At 40.2% G+C, this 21061-nt stretch overlaps 1 protein-coding gene across 1 annotated transcript in view; it reads left to right on the top strand.

Annotated features, from left to right (window-relative positions):
- ttll10 (tubulin tyrosine ligase-like family, member 10) overlaps positions 1-21061 on the top strand; it is a 109767-nt gene that overhangs the window by 17708 nt on the left and 70998 nt on the right. The gene's annotated exons all lie outside the window — the stretch shown is intronic.

Raw genomic sequence — 21061 nt, 5'->3', positions numbered from 1 at the left:
ACTTTTGGCATTCTCTCGATGAGCTTCAAGCAGGTGACTACCTCTTGAAGCTCATTAGTCATGAAAATAAAGATAACACATTGAATGAGTAGGTGTGTTCAAACTTTTAGCCTGTACTATATATATACATATATATATATATATATGTATATATATATATAAATATACTGTGTGTGTGTATATATATATATATATATATATATATATATATATATATGTATATATACTGTGTATATATATATATATATATATACTGTGTATATATATATATATATATATATATATATATATATATATATATACTGTGTATATATATGTATATATATATATATATATATATATATATATATATATATGTATATATATATATATATATATATATATATATACATACAGTAAATGACTGGGAAATACCTAGTGGGGTACAATGTATTTATCGATTTGATATGGTTTAGATCAGCTACGAATAGATACTGTAATTGTCATGGCATGTCTTACGTTTATAAGACACATGACTGTATCCAGCCTCGAGTGCTTACTTGGCTTCAAAGTGTCAATATATTAATTCAATTTAGCTTTTTAGAGCCCCCGAGAAAGATGGAGAAGCCAAGCTTGTGTTTTGGCTCAGGCTACAAAGTTAAGCACTTAAACACATCCTCTCCTCACTGCGCCTCCCATGCACCTAATGACCTCTGTTGAGGAAAAAAGTCCATACTGTAGATGAAAGCTATAAATAGTAAATTCGGAAGAAGAATGGGGAGTTTTGGTCGTGTGATAACCCGGGCGGTCGGCCCTCTCAGTGTCCAACTGCCTCCCATTCACCGAGGGTAATTAGAAAGATCCAAGACCCACTCGTCTTTGTGTGTCTGTGTGTGTTGAGTGTGTGTTCAGCCTGGGTTTAAGGAGGCTGAGGCCCAACACTGTACCAGGCAAAGGTTTCCACCAGTCTTCTTGCATAACTTTGTGAGTGATAACACCCGTGCATTCCTCTCAACACACATCAGAGCTGCCAACATCTTTGCCTTGTTGAGTTTTTTTTCGCCCCTCTAGCTTACATTTAAATACAGTGTCTCACTGCTCTCTGCATGCACTAGATTGATATTGTGCACTTACAAAGACAAGTATAGAGGATGTCTTCCTTTTGTTCTGAGGAGAGATTTAGGAGATTTCTTTGAAAGGTAGGTCAAAACTGTGTTCTTTTTTTTTGAATGAAAGTCTATGGAGATGAGCATGGTGCATAGTAGCTTGTTGCAATGCAAAGGTTCAATGTGATAATTAGCTTATGTATTATCCTTAAATTGCATTTGGCTTAAGCAGTAAAGACAGATCGTGTGTTCGTTTGCTGAGCCTGAGCTGTTTTAACTGCAGCTTTCCTGCATGGCTAACTTCCAGGATGTTGATTCAGAGCCTCTTTAACTGCACTCTCTTCCTCAATGATCAAAGATTAGGCTTGGTAAACACGTCGCTATTTGCAATGCGCTGCCCATAAACCATCGTTGTCGGTCCTGGCTGGCCTGTGCACTTGCACTCCCATGAAGTGTTACCTGCTCCCTCAACGCTTCCTTTTGCATCAGCCGAGTAACAGCTGGTCTCCATGGCTCCTGCTCTCCCATAGGCCCACGTGTGGTTGTGTCGCAACTCAAGGCACCCGCTCGATTGGCTGGACAGGGTGTGCTTAAGAGACAGCCGTCTGGAGACTGTAAATGTTGACAGAACTCGGACAAATCCAGAAGGGCGTGTTTGGTTGTAAAAGTGTGTGGCCGAGCTGAGAGAAGTTCCCCGTGTGTTAATGTGTAGCTCTCTCACAAGGGGCACCTTTGTTAAGGAGAGAGGAACAGACAATGTTTCAAGCCGTGGACTTTGATTTCTTCCCGATTCATGCAAAAGAATAAAATCTGCTGATCATTGACTTGTATACTGACCTATATGATTCTCTCCGAAACAGGGGTTTTCAACATGTGACAGTGAGCCTCCCCTTAGAGAATATTTTACTGCTGGGTTTTCTGCTCACTCTGTTTACTTTTTTTTTTTTCTTTACCAAAGAAACTAAAAATCTGTTCTTATGCATTTGACATAACTGACGTTAGCTTAGCAGGTTTAAAAAATAAACATTTGTCTATTCCCCCACCGCCCCCCCCCTATCCGGGTCAGGCTTGCAGGGGCAGCAGTCTCAGTAGTGAAGCTATAGAATTCCCGGTCTCCAAACATCTAACGAGGGAGGTGTCTAGGAGTCTGGACCAGATGCCCAAGCCACCTTAACTGACTTATATTGATGCGAAGGAGTAGCGGCTCTATACTTTGAACTCCACCACTTGGATAACTCCTCACCTTATCTCTTAGGATAAGATATAGGATAGGATAGGCTAAACTTTATTTATCCCACAATGGGGAAATTTTGTGGTTGCGGTGCAGATTTTTACATAGAGGAGTCGAGCCACTCTATGGAGGAAATTGTATTCGCTATCTTGATCTTTCGGTCACTGCCCTAAAGCAAACCCATAGAAACAGAAATTGACCAGTAAATGGAGAGCTTTGCCTATTTGCTTGGTGCTCTATTCAGCACAACCGCACAAGCTGTGCTGATTTGCTTTCCCTCACTCACGACCAATATCCTGAGATACTTGAATTAGTCTACCTTGGGCAAGACCTCACTCCCAATCTGAGGTGTGCAATCCATTCTTTTATGGCTGAGAACCATGAGCTCAGATTTGGAGGTCCTGAGTCTCATCCCAGAAGCTTCCCACTCAGCTGCAAACTACCCTAGTAAACTGAATGTAACAGCTTGATGAGACCATCTAGACCACATGCACAAATAGCAGAGACAAGATTCAGAGGCCTAGAAATTATTTCAACGCACATTATGAACAGAACCAGTGACAAAGGGCAACCTTGGTTCAGGCAAATGTTCACCGTGTACAGCAGGGATCTTCAACTAAAATTCAAATAGGTCCAGATGAAGAACATTTCCTCATTCAAAGGTCCAGGATTTGATTGGCTGAGCAGTATCATGTGGGCTGGTTTAATTCGCATGCAATTGGTCAGTGTATTTCCTGATCTGATTAACCAGTACCGTAAAGTGTATAAAAGCTGTCAAAATAGAAGCATGCCGTCAAAATTCAATATAATTAAATAGTGGTGGTCCCTGGTATACAGGCTCGACTTACTGCTGGTAATGTAAACCATGCTCCTTACGAAAACCAAATTACAGCTTCTCTAGACGAGGTTCTTGTAATGGTCGTACACTCATTTCCAGCGCTCTGGAAAATAATTTCCCAAGGGAGGCTGATGAGTGTGATCCACCTAGTTGTTGAACAGACCCCAGGGTCCAACCCTTAAGAAGGGGGACCACCAGCTCTGTCAGCCATTTCAGACATACTGTTCCCGATATTCATGTAATGTTGACAAGCTATGTAAGCCTAGACAGTCTCACAACATCTAAAGTTATTGAGATGTTGGTCTTATTTTTTCTCAAGCTGCTACGCCTCCTTTGAAGTGTTGTTGCGTCTCCCAGAGGATGCTTTGCTGCATAGTTGCGTGGATCAGTTCTTGAATATTCCACACTTCATCACTTAGCCATTTAGTACACTCTCTGCAAACAATTAAATCATTGTATCTTTATATTGTGTTGGACTTTTCATTCTAGCGATTACATAGTTCATTGGAAAGAAATGGGCTTTTATAATACCCTTATTTCTGACATTGTACTGGAGGGTGGCTAGCTCATCAATGTTACATTAGGAATGCATTTACTCAATTAACTCCTATTGGATGGGTTTTCTCTTCAATATATTCCCCGAGAGACACCGACAGGATTAAAGGCACAGAAAATGGATGTATCAATCACTTGATGGAGATATTTTTGCAATTAAACAGCTACACCAGGCAGTCCAGTAAGAATAAGTGTGATTTAGAGTTATTTTTTCCTTCAGTGGTTTTGTGTTAAACACCTCTCTATCTTTCTGTCCACCTCGCAGCATAGGTCAGACGTATATTTTCCCACTGATCATCATCATGGCCGTAGACGGTGGATTTATGTTGGCTATAAATTTGACTTAATTGCTGTGTTCATATACAGCACAGACGTGAATTATTGCCATGAGATCGTAAAAAGAAGTATGATAGTTTTATATGCTAGAGAGGAAAATGTGGGATTGTTACATAGGTACAATACTGGTTAGAGTGTCCGCCCTGAGATCGGTAGGTCGTGAGTTCAAACCCCGGCCGAGTCATACCAAAGACTATAAAGATGGGACCCATTACCTCCCTGTTTGGCACTCAGCATCAAGGGTTGTAATTGGGGGTTAAATCACCAAAAATGATTCCTGGGCGTGGCCACCGCTGCTGCTCACTGCTCCCCTCACCTCCCAGAGGGTGATCAAGGGTGATGGGTCAAATGCAGAGAATAATTTCGCCACACCTAGTGTGTGTGTGACAATCATGTACTTTAACTTTAAATATCTTACTTGTTGCCTGGAGTCTGTCTTTACCAGGGGTCGGCAACCCAAAATATTGAAAGAGCCATACTGGACCAAAAATACAAAAAACTAATCTGTCTGGAGCCGCAAAAAATGAAAGGTCGTATATAAGTCTTATAATGAAGGCAACACATGACGTAAGTGTCTATATTAGCTATAATAGCCTAATATCAAAATGACTATGTGTCGCAGGCTGAAGCAAATCTTCGTTGACAGAAATGTTGAAATTTAATATTCTACACATTTTTACAACATTGGAAAACATTAGTACATCAGAGGCTACTCAGAAGGTGAGATAACTCCTGGAAATTACTGGCTTTTAATGGCCAAAAGTATAGATGTATGTGTCCAAGTTAAAGGAAACGGCAGGCTGTCTTTTAATAGATTTATTACAATCTTTGGCAAGCTAGGTAATGTTTGCTGTGGTCTGGAACAACATGGCACACAAACAACTATCTGAAACCCAGCCAATATTACATACAAATAATGTGTCATGAGACATGCAAATATAAATTATATACAAAGAGGATAAAAGTAAAGAATATTTAATGAGCTCAAATATACCTACAAATGAGGCATAATGAGGCATTATATACATACAGCTAGCCTAAATAGCATGTTAGCATTGATTAGCTTGCAGTCATGCACTGACTAAATATGCCTGATTAGCACTCCAACAAGTCAATAACATCAACAAAGCGTACCTTTGTGCATTCATGCACAGCATAAAATGTTTGGTGGACAAAATGAGACAAAGGAGTGGAAGATTTTACATGTACACAAACTGTTGCGTCACAGTCCACACTATTGTGAGTTCAAGAACCGCCGAAATTAGTACGACAAAACAATGTTCACTAAATACTCTCATCAGTGAAGCATACACACAAACATATTAAACAGTGGGCTTTTTAACAATCGGGAAGTTTTTTGTCATGTTTGTCCTCAAACAAAAAAACGACTAAAACAACAAAAATATTTCCCCCCCATCTTTTTCCATTTTCAACCCTTTTTTAAAAATGCGCCAGGGAGCCACTAGGGCAGCACTAAAGAGAGTTGCTGACCCCACGATCTATACAGTACATCTAGAAAGAACTGCTTGCATCAGCTGCAGCATCTCTCCATATTGATGACATAGGAGATGACATTGAGAAGATGTACCAACTAAAATAGTATTTTTGGTGTTTTGAATGATGCATTGATGGGTGTTTTCTTCCATGGCAATAATGGAAAATGCCTTAGAAAGTTTGATGCATTTTCTTTGATGAATGTTTTCTTCCATGGCAATAATGGAAAATGCCTTAGAAAGTTTGTACCTTTTGAGGGGTTCTTGAAAAATGATGTGGCAAACAGCAAAAACAGATGAAAAAGTACATGTTTAGTGTGTATAATTAGAAAAGGTCAATGTCAATTTTACTGTAAGAGCTATTGTTTGGTCTGGGTAGTGCTTCACACGTAGGAAGACATGAACAGGTGACGCTCCACCTTGGTAACTGCTCCCAGTGGGACACCTTCTGGCTGTGTCTTCACCTAACTCTCCCTAACTTCCCCTGAGAACATTCACCACACAAACATATGCAGTATCATTAGTGGGACCTGCTGTTACCCTGCAGCCAGACCCAATGATACACACTCGGTGGGAGAGCTCACTCGGTACCCAATACAAAAAGGAAATACCGTACAGTGAATGTTGAGCCTTAATATCAAACAGTAGGGCATGACCTTTTCACTTATGAGAACGTAAGCAGATCATAGATGCAGCACTTATAAGAACACCGTTAAACGTTTACATAGTGGATGAACATACTGTAGATACACACTTGGTTTAAACTCTGTGTACATTGCATTATTTACTGTAGGGGTGTTCCCCTAGCTTTTGTGATACCCATTTCTTCTACCTTTTTTACTAATGAATGAAATGGTACCTGGGAAAGTATGCCCCATTTTAGTGAGATTTGGTTGTCTAATTTTTTTTTGCCCAAACTGCCTGGGTTTGTACAGCCAAACCTTGCTCCCAACAATCCGGTCTGTTTGCCCGTGTATTATTGTGTAATCAATGCTTTAGTGACAGTCTTGTTGTGGTATTAATACACTACATGAGTGCAGCTGTCTTCATTACAAGAGGTCATATTACGTAAAATCAACTTTCCTTGCCTGTTGGCAATGTTTTTGTGTATTTGGGAGCTCCATAAGTGCCAACAATTTAAATTCAAACCACAGAGGCGTTGCTGAGATATTTGTTAAACAATTTTGCCTTGTTGCAAACCAGTCATTTGTGATTTGCCATTAATTGGAATGTAGGTTCTCTATATTTAAAAAAAAATGTATTTTATATAGTAGTATGTCACCTAATGTGCCTATTTAAGTTTTGTGAGGAAGCTCTTAACTCAAAACACTTGCATCTCAAATCAATATCTCCCATTGAAATGAATTGAAATCAATTTAGTGGGTGCTTTATCCCCCAAAACATCACAAGTTTAACATGCAACAAACCTTTTAAAAGACAAAACAAAGTTTAGATAAGAAATGGTGAATGAAAAACATTTACCTCAGAGTGGACTTCTACTGCAATTCCTTTAAGCTGCTTGTCCGTCAAACAGCATCAGCAGCTTTTTAAAATTTTCATGGATAAATGTCAGGCATTTAGACAGTATTTTAACATTCTATTGGCTCGTATTGAATTAATTCTGCTTCGGTATGGTGCAGACTGAAGGTGGGAATATTTGAGCACCTCAAAATTCGATTAAGATTACTATTCAGGAGCTACAATTAGATTATAAATCAATTATTTATACATCTATAATTATTATATTGCATATAATTAATATATTTTATAACGTTAATATATCATTATTATTATCATATATTCTAAAAGTATTACATTTAATTATTGATAATTCTAATATATTATCTACAAGACTCATCCTTTGGCTACTGACGTATGAAGTATTGTGTCATTTCTGTTTTTTGGGTTAGTGCGCACAGCATGGATGTATAGATATATGGAAGACTAGATACGTGAGAATTATAGTAAGTGAACAAATAAATAAAACTCCGTACTTGATTTAGTTGTTGTAACTTCTAAAACCTTGGAATATTAGACACTTTGGCCTCAGTTGCCATAAACTTGCAGCTTAAAGACGTGTTTCGTCTATCTGCTTCATCACACAGTAGCATTAAATCATTGTATCTATACATACCAATGAATAGAGGCTCACAAAATGCAGCGCTCCACTACAACAAGCTAAAAATAAAAGTTTAAATCTTTTCACCCACCGAGAGAGAAGAGAAAAACAAAAACTGCTAATATTTGTCCCTTTGGTTAAACTGTCTCAGTGTCTCGCTATAACCCCGGCAACAAGAACAACCTTTCACTCCCACCACAAACGTCACTTCCCATCCTTCTCCCAGAAGTCCCACCTCCCAGTCAAAGCCATCAGCTAGAAACTACAGCCAGCCGCTACACCATTTATGACTGACAGATGTGTTGCCGTACTATGTGGATATTATTTTCTCTGAGAATTTATTCATCTACTTGATAATTTCCATTTCTTAGCTGTTTACTCTCTGTTCCTATTAGCCTTCTGTTGAAGTGCACAAAGCATTTATTATTTTCTTGTTTTACTACTTCACATTCAAGCCAGCTGGGCGTTGGGACGAGCGTAGCTTGTCCTCCCCTCCACCCTCCTTCGTATGTGTACATGCTAACTGTCAGGCTTGTCCCTGACAGTTTGGTTAAGTTTTAGTTTTTCCTCTGTTTGTTTTATTTCCTGTCAGCACTCTTATTTTGGTTATAAGGGACGGCGTGGCGCGGTGGGAGAGTGGCCGTGCGCAACCCCTGGTTCAATCCCCACCTAGTACCAACCTCGTCATGTCCGTTGTGTCCTCAGCAAGACACTTCACCCTTGCTCCTGATGGGTGCTGGTTAGCGCCTTGCATGGCAGCTCCCTCCATCAGTGTGTGAATGTGTGTGTGAATGGGTAAATGTGAAAGTAGTGTCAAAGCGCTTTGAGTACCTTGAAGGTAGAAAAGCGCTATACAAGTACAACCCATTTATCATTATTATTTATTTATTTCCTGTCAGCACTCTTATTTTGGTTCAGTTTCTTGTTTGTCTCTCTGAGTGCTGTCCCCTCAGCTGTGGCTGATTGGCACCTGGCCACACCTGGTGTCAATCAGCCAGCTGCTATTTATACCTGCCCTGCCCTCCAGTCACTGCTGGATTATTGTCATTTCTACTTGTCGATGTCAGTGTAGCTGGATGCGGTAGCGGTAAGCTATATTCTGTAGCTGTTTGTAGCTTGCTGTCTTTTTGTTCCTCGTCTTCCAGTTCCTGTTTCCCTGGCATCCTGTTTCCTGTTCCTAGTTCCTGGTTTGTGTTTTTTCTTTATATTTTTGGACATTAAATAATGTTTTCCCGCTCAATGCCTATCGTCATCTGCATCTTGGGGTTCGTCACCTACATACTCTGACAGAGTTTGTAGGTCTCTGCATCTTGGGGTTCGTCACCTACATACAGGTGCCAATCAGCCACAGCTGAGGGGACAGCACTCAGAGAGACAAACAGGAAACTAAACCAAAATAAGAGTGCTGACAGGAAATAAAACAAACAGAGGAAAAACTAAAACTTAACCAAACTGTCAGGGACAAGGCTGACACCAACCCCGCTAACGCATAACATTGAAAGAATGTCAGCTAATGTTTCTCCTTTGGATATTTAGAACCAATCCTAACGTTTAGAAAACATTAGTACCAAAGTACCAGTTGACTGGAAAAACAAGTTGACTTTATATGCTTATTTGTGTTTCATTGTATCCATTGAACCATATCCAATTGTATTTACAATCCGCAAACTATTTAAGAATACCATTTAAACATCACAAAATGCTACAAATTCAGTCAGCCGTTTTGAATATTCCGCTCCGAATACCTTCGGCTATTTTCGGAGATTGACATCACAGTAGTAACGCTTCTGCACTCTGACCATTTTATCAGATCAGTCATACTGGAAAAAAGTCAAAATTGGAAAGACGTGGTGTTTATCATTCGTAATCCTTATGTAAGACAAGAACACACATGTTTGGCTTTTTTTATGCTTTCTAAATTGTAAACAAATAGCTAACAATTGAGTCAACAGATCAAGGGTCCTCTGTTGCGCTCTCTAAAAGCATTCACATGTCATGACCTGAAAATTAACCAAATATGAGTGATATCGTTATTATAAGCGCCAATGCAGACGGACTATCTGAGCGGCGCATTGATAGCAGTGAGCTAATGCCAGTTTACACTGCTATTGTTGACACACTGAGCTGACGGCTGCTTCTACTTAACTTGCTAAAAGTAAATTCTAGTTTATAATTCATGCATCTCTCACCTGCTAGTAGACACATGTGGCCATGGACCGACAGGCTGGTCGACTTTCCTGTCCCCCCTAGGTGGCAAAAAAGACCCCAAAAGACCCTTACTGCAGGAACTTTTTTTAACCCTTCGTGAGAAATGCGATTGAATCTTCATCTAAACGGGATTATGTGAGCGTCCCGTCGGTCGGCATCTGAGCAAGAGTGGAAATATTACAGTAAGTGTTTTAATATGGTTAAAAATGGTTCGTTTGTATGTTTAGCACCGAGCATTGATTGATTGATTGATTGAGACTTGTATTAGTAGGTTGCACAGTGAAGTACATATTCCGTACAAATGACCACTAAATGGTAACACCCGAATACGTTTTTCAACTTGTTTAAGTCGGGGTCCACTTAAATTGATTCATGATCATCAGTGTGTGAATGTGTGTGTGAATGGGTGAATGTGGAAATACTGTCAAAGCGCTTTGAGTACCTTGAAGGTAGAAAAGCGCTATACAAGTATAACCCATTTATCATTTATTTATTTATGATACAGATATATACTATCATATATACTATCATCATAATACAGTCATCACACAAGATAATCATCAGGGTGTATACATTGAATTATTTACATTATTTACAATTCGGGGTGTGGAGGGGGGGGGGGGGGGGGTCAGGTTTGGTTGTTATCATCAGTCATCAACAATTGAGAACAGAGAAATGGACATTGAAACAGTGTAGGTCTGACTTGGTAGGATATGTACAGCAAGTAGTGGACATAGAGAGAGAGAGATCAGAAGGCATAAGAAAAGTATCTTGTTTACATTTGATTAATAACAATCCGGGGAGGGTGTTAGTTTAGGGTTGAAGTTGCCTGGAGGTGTACTTTTATTGCGGTTTTGAAGGAGGATAGAGATGCCCTTTCTTTTATACCTGTTGGGAGCGCATTCCACATTGATGTGGCATAGAAAGAGAATGAGTTAAGACCTTTGTTAGATCTGAATCTGGGTTTAACGTGGTTAGTAGAGCTCCCCCTGGTGTTGTGGTTATGGCGGTCATTTATGTTAAGGAAGTAGTTTGACATGTACTTCGGTATCAGAGAGGTGTAGCGGATTTTATAGACTAGGCTCAGTGCAAGTTGTTTTACTCTGTCCTCCACCCTGAGCCAGCCCACTTAGGCAGGAGTGAGGTGTGATCTGGGGTGGAGGTCTAGAAGTAATCTTACTAGCTTGTTCTGAGATGTTTGGAGTTTAGATTTGAGGGTTTTGGAGGTGCTAGGGTACCAGGAGGTGCATGCGTAATCGAAATAGGGTTGAACGAGAGTTCCCGCTAGAATCCTCATGGTGCTTTTGTTGACCAGAGAGATTCTATAGAGAAATCTCGTTCGTTGATTGACCTTTTTGATTACCTTGGTTGCCATTTTATCACAGGAAAGATTAGCCTCTAGAATGGAACCTAGGTAGGTGACCTCATCTTTCCTGGTGATAACAATGTCACCCACTTTTATAGTGAAGTCATTGACTTTCTTAAGGTTGATGTGGGACCCAAACAGGATGGATTCCGTTTTACCCAAGTGTATGGATAGCTTGTTGTCAGCGAGCCAGGTGCAAGTTCTACAGAGTTCAGCACTGAGGATTTTCTCCACCTGTGACTTGTCCTTGTCTGATACCAGCAGGGCCGAGTCATCTGCAAACAAGAACAATTCACAGTCGCATGCCGATGACAAGTCGTTTATGTATACTAGGAACAGTAAAGGCCCTAATATACTGCCTTGGGGGACTCCACAGCTCACTGAGAGGGGGGGACACGGTGCCGTTCACCTCTACCACCTGTTCCCTCCCCTCCAAGTAAGATTGCATCCAGCTCGATGAGGTTTTGTCAAATCCGATTGCTCTGAGCTTATCCAACACTGCTGCGGATGGTTGTATTTCAATAAAGCTGCATCCACCGGGTAGGAAAACTTATTGCTCATCCTCTTTGTGTTCAGGCTCAAAATAATAAGGTTCTGGGTCATACTTTATCCAAAAGTAATCATTGGCTCTCACAAAGTCAGCTTGATTAGCATTGTTGTTGATGGGGATGGGATCTGTGGTTCCTCTCGCGACGTCACGCAATCACTGGCTTCATTATCTCTCAATAATGGCTCGGGAATCTCTGTGACATTAAATAATATTTTGATCATATCTATTTGTCTGCAAACTTTGGAAATCATACAACAACAGCACTTTGAATTGCCTTGTGTACGAATTGTGCGCTATAAATCTTGTCTTGCCTTGCCTGTTTGATATTTGTCCATCAATTCATAAATCACCCTCGTTCTAATCGTGATGCATTGGAGAATCGATTTATTTTCCCACCTCGAGTGCAGACTAGCAATAATACTAATAATAATTACTTCACTAAGTTGTCGACACGCTCGGTCATGTTTTTGATTAATTCTTTCTGTAATTCAATAAATATGATCCTCTTCTTGTCAGTACTATCCTTCACACTCACTTTCTTCCTTCTCATGCTTGGAAAACAAAGGTCTGTCGATCTATAGCTATAAGTTAATGCAAGCAAGTAAGACCGGATGTTTTGGCTGGATTTTGCATGGTTCAGTGGGACATTTGTGACACCAAATAATGCCGGGGATGCTTGTCACTAAAATGTCTGCTTGTAACTTAAAAGCATATCAACTAGCTTATTTCAAAACACTGCTAAGTTGGGACACTAATAAATGGAGGTAGCACTGTATTTTTAACTTGTGACAGTGGCGGTACGTGCGTTTCCCACCTAGGCCTTCAGTGATGTCCGACTTCAATGATAACCTCTCAAAATACCATAATTTATGTCCCCACATGACAACTGCTGGAGAAATACTATACAGGAACACATTTACGCACTACTGGGCATTGAATCAACACTAACAGTGTACAAAACAGCATCAAAGCAACTCAAACATATCTTATGTGTCAAAATTAAAATTGCAAAAAACATATTAAATGTGAAAAAATAAAGAAATAAATTATTTGAACTCACAATTTGTAGCACCCATTCGACATCGTATAAGCCAGTGGTACCCCTCGTCGTCGGTTGATACGAGTGCAAATGGCAGGCATTTTCCCATTTCATCGCCGGGACAGCTGAGCTAGCTTCCGGGGTTGGCCGACATCGTCTCACAAGATGTAGTTTCTCTTTAAATATCCTTCTTGAAAATGGCCTTGCAAATATACATCTGCCACCTAATCAATGTTTTGTTCTTCTTTGTGCGTTACAAAAGTGAGTATCGGAGATTTCTCTGCTAGCCTGGTATGGCTGTGCCGCAAACACTTCCTGCTTCCTGCTAAATTGCAACTTGTGAATGGATACTCACTTTAGAATGACAAGTGAGTATCCAATCCCAGTCTCGTTAACATCAGGCTACCCAGATAGGCTACTGTGATCAACTGTCTCTCAACTCTGTGTTCTCAAATTCATCCGCTAACGGTCCCGATGAGTATCCAATCAAAGGACGCGTAAATGTCACGTTCAACGTGAGACCAGCTAGAAGGCCTTACTGACAACAACTCGTGATCTGATTGGCTATCACAATTATCTTATCAACTGTATGTCCCCGTTCACTTGCAGTGCATAGACGCCTGCATTGTTGATTCTGAAGGCCTCGGGCAGATTTGGTACAGCATGGCAACATAAGACAGCTGAATTCTGATTGGATACAAACTCTCACCTAAAAACAAAAGCGCTGGAAGGAGCATAATATGACATGAAGAGAATATTAATATTTTTAGATAGTTAGGGAAAGTACCTTTTTTTTCGGACTATAAGTCAGTTTTTTTTCATAGTTTGGCCGGGCTCCAGTGCGACTTATATATGTTTTTTTCCTTCTTTATTATGCATTTTCGGCAGGTGCGACTTATACTCCGAAAAATACGGTAAATAAAAAAATACTTTTTTCTTTAATTATGATCATGATTTCCGGCTATGTTAGGCCAGCAGAGAAGGCTTTGCTGGCCCTGACGGCACACCACTGACGTGTGATATTTTTGGTACCCTGTGACTGACAAGTGTAGTGACAGTTGAGGTGAGGGAGAGAGGTGTGGATGGGTTCATTTGCAGCTAAAAAGGTAGCCACCAAAATGACTCTAAATTGGCTTGAAGAGGGGTTTGTAAAGAAAAATGTATGCAAAAGTATGACCAAAGCACCACCATTACTGGTTATATAGACCACAAAGAAGTGTGTTAAAAGTACTTTTGTAGATAGAAATCGTGTCGAATAAAGATTTTATTAATTTATGATGTCTCAGGTGTGATTCACTACATTAGGGCCCCACAGCACACTGGATTCCAGCTAATTGAAATACCACAACACTGGATACTGTTGAGATAAGTTATATTTAAGAACGTGCACACAAAGCAACACTGGAGATGACTGTCGTGTGCATTTTCCGCGCATGCGTACTACGCGTTGCGCCGGCGGACGGAGCGGGGCGGGGGTCTTAAACGGTGGCATTGTGTGTGGACACGGATAAGGTTAGGTGTGATTTACCCTTGATAACCTTATATTAGTGTAAACGGGGCCTTAGGAACTCCTTAGAACACTATTAGTTAAACTATTTACAATTATATGCAAGGATGAATCTATTGTGATTGCGCCCCCCAAGTCATTGTTATGCGGACCTCATGCTTGTGCTTCAGTAAACACATTACACTGTGAGCTAATTACATGCGACCAAAGGAAAGTCCTTTGGAGGAGCCAGCCAGGCAGGCAGGTGTGTTTGGAGACGGTACGCCAGCAGAGCGCTGAACAATGCCTTTAAACTGAACACACACGCACACAAAAAACATTTAAACACTCGTGAGGCAGGCGAACTTGTCATGCTGTTTATATTTGGGCACGATAAATGATGACCTTTGGACAGCATTTACACATATTTCCCTAACAAACTGCAGAAGTCCCACCTGTGAATGAGTGAAACTTGAGCCAGACCAGCAGCTCTTACGAGAGTCTGTTGTTGTTGACGGTTTGTGAGTGAGTGCAAGAAATCATGCATCATCTTTGGTCCTGTTTGGATGAATCATGTTGAAAATATAACCACTTAAAACAGTTAATAAAGATGTGGATTAATCTTTTACAGCAGTGATAACAACAACTCGATCTCATATCCCTCCATTTGACTATTATTTGAAATATCAGGAATAGTTGATAGTTAAATAATTATTTTTGTTTGTCGATTAGATTTTCTATCAAATATGACTGAACTATATTGTGTATTATTGCCATACACTATTGCTACAGCAAAAGGCATTACTACAAAGCAATACAATACCAGTACATTTATACATGAGCCACACAATACATTCCAGTTGTCCCCATCCATTTAAATAGACAATTAAAGTGTTATAATATTATAATTAAGATTTTTTAAAATCAGAATAATCACACTTTTGAATTTGAATTAATCATGATTAATCAGTTTATTACTCACGTCCTTAGTTTAAATTAACTTAAAAAAAGCCATATTTGGACACAACTGCAATTTTATTGTCAGAATGTCATGTATGTATATACACACACGCACACACATATATATATATATATATATATATATATATATATATAATATATATATATATCAGTGACGTGCGGTGAGGTTGATGGCTGGTGAGGCACTGACTTCATCACAGTCAGATTTACAAACATATGAACCCTAAAGAGTATCTTATTCACCATTTGATTGGCAGCAGTTAACGGGTTATGTTTAAAAGCTCATACCAGCATTCTTCCCTGCTTGGCACTCAGCATCAAGGGTTGGAATTGGGGGTTAAATCACCAAAAATGATTCCCAGGCGCGGCGCCGCTGCTGCCCACTGCTCCCCTCACCTCCCAGGGGGTGAACAAGGGGATGGGTCAAATGCAGAGGACAAATTTCATTACACCTAGTGTGTGTGTGACAATCATTGGTACTTTAACTTAACTTTAACTTTACACATACAAACTGTAGCACACAAAAAAGCGCATTTAATAAAAAAAACTTTATTATGGTCTTACCTTTACTTAGAAATTAAGTCCATGCGCCGCAACTAAAGCCCTCACTTAAACTTTCCACGTGCAAGATTGAATCTATTTAAAAAAGTGTAACCGAGGGTTTATAAATGTCGCCTATACTGTATGAAAATACAAAATAACAAACACGGAGGCTCCAGTTTACACGAGGACCACTTTATTTGCCATCTTTCAAAAACCTCCGCAACGTGACATCACTTCCGCTCTTAGCGCCTTCAAAATAAGAGCTCAAGGCATATACTGTATAACAGCGCATAACAGGCACTTAACATCACAAAGAGGAAAGCCCATGAAAATAGGTTACAAAAGTTATTTAATAAGAAGCCAAAAAGTGCAAAAACAATAATGTTCGTGTTGGAGGAGTTGTGAATTAGGTGCACCTGCAGTCTGCAGGTGTATCTAATGTTGTGTCCCTGCAGTCATTCACAACTCCTCCAACACCAACATTATTGTTTTTGCACTTTTTGGCTTCGTATGAAATAATTTTTTAAAATAGATTCAATCTTGCACGTGGAAAGTTTAAGTGTGGGCTTTAGTTGATATAACAATTCTACGGCGGGGGTGCAGAAAGCGAGCCTCAGCCAGTGCGTCTTTTGCAGCCGTTTTATGATCGCTCAGCACAAGAAATACTTTACACACATACAGTTGTTGACAAAATACACTGTACATTATATACCTCAGTTAACTAAACTATGGAAATGTATAATATAGTTCATATAGCAATACAGTCTCACTGCACAGCAGGCCAGCAGTTAGCCGAGTCATTGCGCAATCCATGTTGCGGCACTGAGTGATGTGCCTCAACTGGCTGCAAAATGTGAAAATTCTGCGATTTTGAATAAAAATAATCTAAAACTGGTGAAGTTAAATGGAAAATAACTTTATAGTAAAATAACTGGATACATATAACATCCATCCATCCATCCATTTTCTACCGCTTATTCCCTTTGGGGTCGCGGGGGCGCTGGAGCCTATCTCAGCTACAATCGGGCGGAAGGCGGGGTACACCCTGGACAAGTCGCCACCTCATCGCAGGGCCAACACAGATAGACAGACAACATTCACACTCACATCCACACACTAGGGCCAATTTAGTGTTGCCAATCAACTTATCCCCAGGTGCATGTCTTTGGAAGTGGGAGGAAGCCGGAGTACCCGGAGGGAACCCACGCAGTCACGGGGAGAACATGCAAACTCCACACAGAAAGATCCCGAGCCCGGGATTGAACCCAAGACTACTCAGGACCTTCGTATTGTGAGGCAGATGCACTAACCCCTCTTCCACCGTGAAGCCCATACATATAACAATTAAAATTTTTTTTTTCTTTTTACATTTTTTTTCTTTCCATGATGGCAGGTGAGGCCCCGCCTCACCTGCCTCTAGTGACTGCATGTCACTGATATATATATATATATATATATATATATATATATATATATATATATATATATATATATATATATATATCGAAGTCTCTTCACTTTATCTGTGCACTAATGTGACATATACATTGTCCTGATCATTGACTGTATAACAACCCACGCCGCCTCTCTGGTAACCATCCGCGGTTATGGTAAAGGAGCATGTGTGGTCAAAATAAATTGCATGATTAATCTGCATATGGACATGATTAATGCAACATTTTTTTGTGATTAATCACACGAGTTCACTTGTTATTTTTGACAGCCCTAAATATAATTTGTACGGAATCCTCCTAGAAACCTTCCTTTGGACTCAAACAGGTGTTTTGTGAAATAAGATGCAGTAATAATTGGTATGCTTTACTCTGCTTTTCTATGGCAACTACCCCACTAGAGATAACAGTACAGACCCACATCACACACACAAATCCTTAGGGGCCAATTATACGCTGCTGGTGGCAGGAGGCAAGTCAAGGCAGGGCCGAGGCTGCTAGACCGCTTTATTCCCTCTGCTCCCTTGGTGATTCTCTATCACTGAGATCAGATATGATGCTCAGTGCTCACAAGTCATTTGTCTATATTGTTATACATTAATATATTTCATAGGGTCTTCTGTACACAAATGTTGCTGCCCTGTTTATAAATCAGACAGTTGGCTGAAATCAGCATAATGAAGGCCTTTAAACGGCATTACACCTCCATTTTCCACCAAGACAATGTGAATCTCTAATTATCCCGCAGTCCTCTGAGGGAGACAGGTGGATTAAACAACAGAAAGACCTTGGCGGGCATATTGAACGATAAGGCCTATCACAAAGGTTTTTACTATTCACGTATAGCTGTTCAGAAGTCATGCAATGATTGATATACATTATTTAGGACGGGTAATACGGGTGTACACCGCCTTCCGCCCGAATGCAGCTGAGATAGGCTCCAGCACCCACCGCGACCCCAAAAAGGGACAAACGGTAGAAAATGGATGGATGGATGGATGGACGGATAATACAGGAACACTAAAATAATTGTTGTTCATGATCAGTTTAATGGAGTTGTTTTACACAGCCCACCTTATGCAATCGAAAATACATTGATCTGAGTTAGAGTAAAACAGAATATAATTCAATAGAATAGCCTTTATTGTCATTGCATACACACCAAAATGAATCCAATATTTATCGTGCCACATTCGGAATACATAGCTGTGAAAATAGACAAATAAACCACAAAGTACTAATAACTATAGCTTTAACACGCAGAAGAAGATCAAATACATATATAAGTGAGGATTTAGAATCACTTTCAAAGTACCTGTATTAATGAATATTAATGATTATTAAAATTATTTATAATGACAGTGCTGAGTGGAGAGCGTGAAGAGGAGGAAAAAGGCACATGGAGCCCACCTTTACAGTTTGCTACAAGTTCTCTCTTGTAGTAGTGGCATTTATTTAGCCCCCTATGGTGGTTTATTTTAAAGTTAAAGTACCAATGATTGTCACACACACACTAGGTGTGGTGAAATTATTCTCTGCATTTGACCCATCACCCTTGATCACCCCCTGGGAGGTGAGGGGAGCAGTGGGCAGCAACGAAGGCCGCGCCCGGGAATAATTTTTGGTGATTTAAACCCCGAATTCCAACCTTTGATGCTGTGTGCCAAGCAGGGAGGTAATGGGTCCCATTTTTATAGTCTTTGGTATGACTCGGCCGGGGTTTGAACTCAAAACCTACCGATCTCAGGGCAGACACTCTAACCACTAGGCCACTGAGTAGGTCATTTTGCAGTCATACTTAATACAAACATGAAAAACAGACACCAACGCATGGGATTATTTATACATTGATTATTCGATTTATATGATGCGTTTCTAGACACTCTAAGCGCTTTACAGAGAGAAATGAGAACTCATCGTTCATTCACTCCACATCCACCAATAGATGTTAGTAAGCTACATTTGTAGCCACAGCTGCACTGGGGTAGACTGGCAAACATTCATTCATTTGTGCTTTAACATTCATACAGCAGTGTAAGCGTCACTGGGAGAAAAGTGGGTAAAGGGTTTTGCCCAAGGACACGACGGCCGTGACGAGGATGGCGGAAGCTGGAATCCAATCTGGAACCCTTAGGTTGCTGGCACAGCTGCTCTACCATCTGAGCCACACCGTTTTGTTGAGCAGGAAGATCATACGAAAACCAGGGCAGACTTTTGGGCAACGTTTTTTTTGTCAAACTGAATCCTACAAATAAGTAGGGCATAAACACCAAGGTACAGTACCACTGTAACAAACATAGAAGCATACATGTACATGTATTACCTCATAATCAAGTTTTAGGATCTTTTTGTCCAGTTTTTGGATCAAAGGCAGTGTCCTGCGTGAAATAGGCCTCTTAGAATTATAGTAATAGAGAAGCGTAGGACTGAAATGGCAAGAAAATATTAATAATCCTATTTGGTCAGTGAGTCTAATGCACAATCATTACTGATAAAACGAATTGTTTTGGTCACAAATGAGTATCTAAAGACTAATGTATGAGGTAGATAGGGTCCCAAATTATCTATGGGATTTTTTCATTATCAGGAAGTTATTTGCTTCACCAGGTTTACAGACCTGTTTATTATTATGCAGGGTTGTAACTTATCAAATGATCAAAATCCATATTTAAAATCTGCATGTCTTTACAAAGGTCACGAAGGTCTTTGTAAGGACCGCACACAAAATAATTTAAGCAGAGGTACAAGGTCTTTCTAATTGTGTTGCATTTGGGTTTGTTTCTTCTGACCTGCCGACTGACTGACAGTCCTTGCATCCTGCCTTGCGTGACTGGCTGCCTAGATAGCCATCAGTATCCAAATCAGTTGAGGTCAGTCTCCCGTGCGTCACCCCCTCTCCAGACCCTATTTGCAATGCAAATGAAAAACCTCTAACAAAGCAAACCTTTTAGAGCAAAGTAATTTACTAAACCACTCTCTTAAAGAGAGTAACTTGGAAGGAAAAAAGGTAATTAGTTACTTATAATTCTGAAGAAACGTTCCTAACTACATTTCCTGGAGTTGATTTGGTGTTCATGAAATGAGCCTTTTGTTGACACTGTTAAACCAAACACAAAGGGCTCTTCATTGTCACATTTGTTTGGGTAACAACGTAGCTCACAAAAAGTTACTGGCCAGCATGAATCAGTCCAATTTGCACAGCACTCGTTGTCCAAATGATTAATGAATATCTCCTGTAGTTTTGCGTCAGTGCGTGCTAGAGCTGTTTGTTTAACGGCATACGCCATCACCTGCTTCCACCTTCATAGTTCTGCTTCAACCCGGACCACACCCCTTGCTGAAACAGGATATGGTTCTGGTATTGTCCTCATTGTTGAGAGAATAATCCTGACAATTACACCTCAAGACCGAAAGTGGCTGCCCAGCATCTAGCCAAGCCCTGGTCAGGTTTTGAATTAGGCCTCTGTTTGCCCTTGGGGGCCCCAAGAGCCCCTACTCCACCTTTTGTTGGCGCTCCCCCACCTCTGGGCGCAAAAAATGTGGATGTCTCTTTGTGAAGTTTTACTCACCTGCACTTTATTCATTGGTTGTTCCTAGCGGAGTTATTGTATGTATGTGGACACAAAGGGAGGCATAGCATGAGTGCAAAGGGCAGGTATTTCAGGTTGCGGCGGACTTATACAACTCAACTTTATGCGTGTGATAAAACCTCACGGAGAATGTGGTTCTTAGGGTGTCAGTTGAGATGTTTTAAAACTGAACAAGTCCTTCCCACAGAAG

This window comes from Nerophis lumbriciformis, linkage group LG01, assembly GCF_033978685.3.
Source record: "Nerophis lumbriciformis linkage group LG01, RoL_Nlum_v2.1, whole genome shotgun sequence".
Lineage (NCBI taxonomy): Eukaryota > Metazoa > Chordata > Actinopteri > Syngnathiformes > Syngnathidae > Nerophis > Nerophis lumbriciformis.
This window is presented reverse-complemented; position numbering and strand designations above follow the sequence as displayed.